This window comes from Oryzias latipes, chromosome 11 (genome assembly GCF_002234675.1).
Source record: "Oryzias latipes chromosome 11, ASM223467v1".
Taxonomy (NCBI): domain Eukaryota; kingdom Metazoa; phylum Chordata; class Actinopteri; order Beloniformes; family Adrianichthyidae; genus Oryzias; species Oryzias latipes.
In genome coordinates, this window is record NC_019869.2 from 21,319,652 (window position 1) to 21,326,677 (window position 7,026).

At 40.9% G+C, this 7,026-nt stretch overlaps 1 long non-coding RNA gene across 1 annotated transcript; it reads right to left on the minus strand.

Moving 5' to 3' along the window:
• Positions 1-5,413: 5,413 nt before the first annotated feature.
• LOC101170603 lies at positions 5,414-7,003 on the minus strand. Its single transcript, XR_909622.3, has 5 exons — positions 6,743-7,003; positions 6,425-6,469; positions 6,073-6,249; positions 5,724-5,804; positions 5,414-5,638 (listed from the first exon to the last, which is right to left on the minus strand). It is a non-coding gene; the product is annotated as an uncharacterized LOC101170603 (long non-coding RNA).
• Between the last annotated feature and the right edge of the window lie 23 nt (positions 7,004-7,026).

A 7,026-nucleotide genomic window follows, 5' to 3' on the forward strand; every position in this document is an offset into this window, starting at 1 on the left:
CAGGCTTCTTCCCGCAGTCCAAAAACATGCCTCATAGCTTAATTGGTTACTCTGAAGCAACCTGTCTAGGGTGTACCCAGCCTTTGTCCAGTAGCAGAACAGTAGCCAGGACAGACTCCGGCAACCTCCGAACCCTGAAAGATATATAGCCGGTTAAGAATAAAATGGATGGATACATTCAAAGAAATGTGTGAATAACTTATGAAATCAAATTAATCAAGCGTTAGAATCCAAACCTAATAAGTTGCTTCATAATAAAGTAAAACAAAAATTGAAGTGCAGAATGAAAATGGGGTTGCCTTCCTTTGGTCATAAGTGTGACAAATGGGGTAATTTAACTGTTGAAAAGAAACAAACTCTTGTAGACAAAGTTGTGCACACTTTGAAAAAAGGTTTTAAAAAAAATTGAATGCAACATTTTGTTTTAAATTTGATTTTTGTTTTGAATACCACTTTTCTTTGATTTAAACAAGATATTTTGTCCTCTGGGATTACTGTCAAAAATATGTCACGGGGTTACAGGCATTTATATTGAGTCAGGAAATGTCAGGGAAAAAAAGAGCCTGTGCAATAAGAACAATCGGGCACTGAGGAACAATTTACATAATTTTATTTTTAGCATTACTTAATTAATGAAAGACTATAAGGTGACTATAAGGTGATTTATAAAAGTGGAGGGAGGTGCATGCAAGTTGATTATATCTTGTACAGACATAATCTTAAAGAAATCAGATAAATTGTGGCTGGGGATGGTGTTCCATAGCGTTCCAGTACCCATGCCAGACAGCATAGTATGTGTGTAAGATGACTCTGGTGGTGAGGATGATGAAGAGAACATGGCCATAGCAGAGGACCAAGTGGTTACAGTTGAAAAGACAAAGGTGCTGTGTGACTTTTAGGAAGGAGATTAAATCAAGAGGTTCTTCCAGATGACCGGTGAGGAGCAACAGCTACAGTGATCAGAGAGACTAGGAGGAGGAAAGCAGGTACAGAGAAAGAATATGTAAAAAAAACTACTGCAGAGATTTTTTGCACATACAGTTTAAGATAAGAGGTGTCAAGATTAAACCAATGCTGAAGTTACTCAACTACCATATCTATTGGAAATTTCTATTTGCTTGAAGATATTATGGTTCTTTGTTTATTTAGCCCTCTGGCGTGGCGGCCTGCAACTTTCTGAAAGTTCACTCATATTTTTTTTCCAGCACTTTCTGCCTTTCATCTATCTTCCATCCATCTATTGACCCTTGGGGTCACAAGGTCACTATACCAATCTGGGCATGAGACATACTGTATATTCTTGAAAACGCCTATTGTGTTCACACTGAACTGACAGGGAGAGAGAGAGAGAGAGGGAGAGAGGGAGAGAGAGAGAGAGAGAGAGAGAGAGCATTCTTCTTCTTCTTCTTTTGCTACTGTTTGCTAGCACGTGTCCGCCACCTACAGTCAAAAGAGGTTTGGTGCAAAATGTCAAAGTAGAGCAGATCTCATGAATCTGTCTCCAGGTTTAATTTTTCAGACCTCTATTCCGATAAATGAAAGACTTGGTGTCATATCATTCCGGCAGGGCACGAACCGCAATTATTAATTTCTCCCCAAAATGCGCCGCAGGACCTCAGATCTTGTCTGTACCATTGACTTAACATTGAAACTTGCCCTTGATGCGCAAAATGCGTTTGGTGTGAACAAGCAGCCAGAGAGCACACTGCAAAAAATAAGGAATCATTTGAGAGTCTACTCTTTCGACTCTCTACCTTTTGAGCATGGCCCATCCACAGAGCGGGGAGCTTGTGGCCCACCGATTGTAGCACCTATGTCACACGACGGAATTTTTGTCAGCGCCTGATTCACAACAATTTGAATCTTAAAAAGAATATGGAAACAAAATTTAAGCTTAATTTTCTTTATACATGTCCTCCATCACATACAAGAACATCGTAAAAACACAAATTTCATTGTAGTTAGTCTTTAAGTGTCCTGAAATAATTATTCAATCCAATTCAAACAGTGTTAAGTTTAATTTGTGTGTTGTTGCAACAAAGTGGGGAATACATTGTACAGTTTCAGTAAACATTTTTAGCAAATAAATGACAAAGTCACCAATAAAATCATGAGTTTTTGATGGAGCCTTCTAAACTCTAAACTTTTTCTGCAGGCTCAAACTGCTTTTTTCATCTTTGCCTGAACTTTTGTTTTTCTGTAAAGGAGTTTGAATCTCCAATGTCAGGTAGTCTTGCTGGGCTTAGAATTGCCTCTATGGACACTCCAATCAACTCAATGTATACGTCAGCATAAAAGTTTCAGGTCTTGAGGCTCTTGTTTATGTTTGTTTAATTTTATTTGAACTAGATGACACATCAGTTACCACAACTGGAAGGAGACCAGTGATTTTCCTCATTGTGACCTCGATTGAAAACTGAAGAGGGTCCAACGTTCTTCAAACTGACCTAATTTTTCCTATCTGACCACCTGAACCGAACATAAAACTTTCTGACTGCAGGAATATTCAATAAAAGATCTTCTTTGAGGAGAGAACGTACTGTTCCTCGCAGCTGCATGCGGACGAGTCCGGGCACTAACCACACCAACGCAACTTGAAAATTTAAAGAGTTGATGGAAAAGAACCAGGCTGGATGGGGCCACGCTGGCTTGTTTTTCATCTTTCCCTCATGCTTCTGCTTACCCTCAATTTCCCATCCCCCCACTACCCAAGCCCCCTGCACTCCCCACGACCCCCCAGGATCTGTGGGGCTCTACCAATGGGAGCGTTACAGCAGTATTCCTTCCTAGAGACAAGAACCTCGAGGTCTAGTGTAATCCTTCTCTCTGCCTGTCATGGTGCTTAATACTGACCACGTGCTCAATGCCAAATCATTCCACCTCGCCGAGTTACCGACTTGGTAAAGTGCACGATTGGCGTGTTTTTGTGCCCTGGGTGTGACAGCTCTCTGCATGATGGACTAGATCGTTCAGACATTTTTTTTCTTTGTTTTTCTCTGTTTAATTAAATAATCTGTAACCTCACATGTGTAATCCCAACCAAACCAAAGACTGTTTAGCACATTTTTTACAAAAAAGTCCAGGTTTTATGTTTATTTGCTCCATAATAAACCATGCAAGCATCTTGTCAAGATGAGAGTCTTATTTTGTAGCTGGATTATAAAACTGTCAAATCTAATTAACCCAATTTTGTATTTCTCCGCTAATATCTGTATAATTGCATAAAGACTCACTTGAGAGAAATTAACAGACTGATAGTTTGAATCTAAGGTAAGTGACGTGATCATTTATGGCAGTGTGGTTGCTAGGCAGCTCTGGAGCATCTCCGTAGCACCACAGGACACCCCCATAGCCGACCCATTCACGAGGCACTCATCTTGACCCCGTCCCCATCTATACAGGTGACTCAGAGGTGATTCAGACGAGCAACAACATGTTCTGCCACTAAGAGGAGGTTACAGAGGAAATGTTGATAAACAGGACAAATAAAAAAATGACAGACCTTTGTTTTTCAATGAACGGGCCAAAAAAAAAAAAATCAGAGAAAGTCAGAGAAAATAGAATTGGATGTGGTGCAGCATGTGGCATCTTTTGGCTTTTCTCCAGAACAAATGAATTAAATTAAGTTAACTTAAATTGAGAACAATGTATACGCAGCTTGGTCCCTGTTACATGCAGGGGTTTTTCATGTCTTTCTTTTGTTTCTTTCCTCTGCATGTGCTTAACGAGCTGAGTGAAGACACCTGGTGGAGACCTGACCAGCTGCACAATCAGGCCCCAAAGCCAGCCACCAGGCCTGCATATAAGCTCCTGTGAACCACTGGAGGAGGAAGCTCTTCCTGGATCACTACCAGATGAATGTTTTGAGCTTGCTGTGTTGGAGATTGTGGGAGGTTTGTGGACAGGTAAGACAGGGTACCCTGTACACCTCATGCAGCTTGCGTTCTGTTAGACACACTAGGTAAGTTGGTTGGTGCCACCCCTTGTATGTTTTATCATCACTTTATAGATAAGGCAGTGAGTCTTTTCTTTTCTTGTTTTAGTTTTAGCGCTTTGATAGCCAGGCTGAGTTTTGTTCTATTAATTTCATTCCTTTGGCCCAACCTTTGTCCCTACCTCCCCATCTCCACGTTCAATAAAATCTTTAAAAGTTCCTCATTGTGTGTGTTTATGTTACGTACACCTCCGCCCTAGACCTGTACGTTTGTGAACGTAACAGTCCCCATGTGTGAAGTTTGCATTTTCTCCCCGTAGTAGATGTGCAGGTTTTGGGGTGTTCCGACTTCCTTTCCCAGTCAAAAGTCATTAAAAGCAGGCTACTATAATTGTTGTGCATGAATTTCCCCATAGGAGTCAATGTACGGTGATAATCGCTGTATTTCTGATCAATGATCAATAAATCATCTCCATTGATGATCCTCAAGCACTTGCAGGCACACCACTAATGGTACTCAAGCGCCCTCTTGTGGTAAAGAATAGTTTTCTTTTTAGTTCCGCTGATAGTGACAAGACACTTTGTCTACTTTTTTTAAATGTTGCAGTTCCAAAAAAAAAAAAAAAAAAGGCTGGAGGGTGGGGGTAGAGCAAGAGTTTTAGTATTAGTTTTTCCTAAGCAATAAGATGGAACTGGTTTTGCAACTTTTTCCACAACTTTCAACTGCACTTGCACCATGTACAAAATATAATTGGTAATTGCTATATTTCTGAAGGTAAAGGGCATCCAACATTTGTCCAAAAGTGTAAATATTTCACTCATGCTTAGTTAGAGAAGTTTGGCAGTTGGGTTAATCCTTTGCTCAAGCCACCTGCAAATTAAAGTATAAAAAGCTGGTCCCAAGCTAGTGTCTTTGTATTAAAACTAGGGCTGCACGATGTGAGGAAAACTTGCGATATGCGAGATTAATATTGCGATAACGATATAATTTGCGGTATATAAAATAGAAAAATGCCAAAATCATTCCCATTTCATTAGAAACAGTTTAAAATTACTCGAAATGACCCTCATTGACAGGTGACTAACATAATAGGCCTCCATCTGATTGGTAAACAATGGGAAGGCGTCCATCTGGTCAAAGCATATAGGGATTTATTTGATTCGTTAAAAGCTTCAAGCTGCCATAAGATTTTTAACACATTTTGGGTTTACGATTTATTGCGATATTCGCAGTCTTTTGCGATATGCCTATTGCAGAGCTGGATATTGCGATAACAATAAATTTGCGGTATATTGTGCAGGCCATAATCAAAACTGATGGAAGTATTCAGGGATTGTTAAAGCCATTGTCATGCGTAAATCCTGCTCGGCCAGCAGTTTGTTCCAATATCTACAGTATCAATATTTTCTTGCCCAAAAACAGTAATTTCCCGTTTTTATTTTATGTTTATCCCAAATATGTTTAGTATAAAAAGTAAAAAATTCTGAGAATTCTTTATTCAACTTTTATACCACATGTAACAAAGACTCATAACAGATGTACAGGTTTTACAGAGTTGAAATCACTAAGATGAATCAAGAGCTTTCAGGAAGGGCTAGGGTCACAGCAAGATCTGAGCATGTGCAGAAGACCCCCTTCACACCAAAAGAATCATTCAAGAAGCTGTGATCCTCAATCCAATGACAATGTGTTCATGGAAACACCTGTGGATAAAATAGAAAATAAATTAGAACAAATGTTAAAATACAGTCCATGTAATTTTAAACCACTATCAAAAAGAAGTCTTACCAGGTATCATGTTGGGTGTGCTTCCAACATGGACAGGGGTGGACCACAAGTCTCCTCATAAGTAGCCATGATTGGCCAGATCTGAAAACGTATGGCAGATCAGTGAGTGAGACCGTCTGAACCTACTGAGGCTATAGCAGGGTGCTGCTGGTCTCAGTGCGCTGCGAGAAGACATCAGCAAAGCTCAGGAGAACCATAAAACTGCATCATCACAGACCAGTAAGACAGAGAAAGCCCCAAGCAGGCTGCAGCAGGAGAATATGCACATGTAGAGCGGCCCTGCTGTTTCTGAACTCTGCTTCATTCAGCGTTGCCAACTTCAGACTCATTTAAAAGCAGTTCTACTCACCGCAACAGGACACGCCTCCTCCCATTGTCCTATGACCACGAGACAACCCCAGAACAAGGGGAAAGTCTGAGCAGATCATCTAGAGCTGGCAACAGCCTTTCACACCATCTTTAGCACTTATTAGGAGACGACACCTTGTTCACTTGAGGGGATTGAGAGGTCCTTCCCAATGTATCCCTGCAAAATACAGATAATTTAGGCTGGTGCAATGGTTAAAGCTACAGTTAATGCAACCTGACATGCAGACTCAGTGCACTGTGAAAGAGCTTCATGGACAATCAGAGACTCTAGTCTAGTGAATCATCATAGCAGGACTTCGTTCTAGTAGATTAAGAAACTTTTTAAAGCTTACCCTTAGAGTCCGGAACCTCATTTCTGCTCCTTGTTGGGTTATGTCCTAGAAGACATGAGACAATCCTGCTTACTGATTAAAGTTTTTTATAATCCTAAATTTATAAAACTTAGTTACAACTCTGAAACACCAGGTCACCAGTCCTAAAGAGTAGCACTACCCGCAGTTCAGCATTAAGAGGGCGAACCAATGCCTACGGGCGCGCGCACACGTCCTTACAAAACCGAACAAATCAAATGAGTGAACCAATACGACTAATTAAATTAGCAATTAATTGCGGCGCTGAATGATGATACTTTTTGCGACCAAACTGCTCACCTTCCGCTTGTTGGCGCTCCAAGGCCCGGTCTCATTTGGCTGCTTCATCCCTTCGCCACGTGCTGCTAGCCTAAGGCCCCTGCACGTGTGGCTCACAACGACTATGGGACCCGGAAGACGCACTTAATTTAAATCTCACAAAACTGGATAGGCCTCACTCCGTAACCCGCTTTAGTTGTGGAACACGTGTTACCTAAGACTCAATCTTTTCACACCACACTATCCGCTCACTAGCTAATCCAGAAAAGACAGAAAATGACGAGTCCGACCATTTATATACAGGG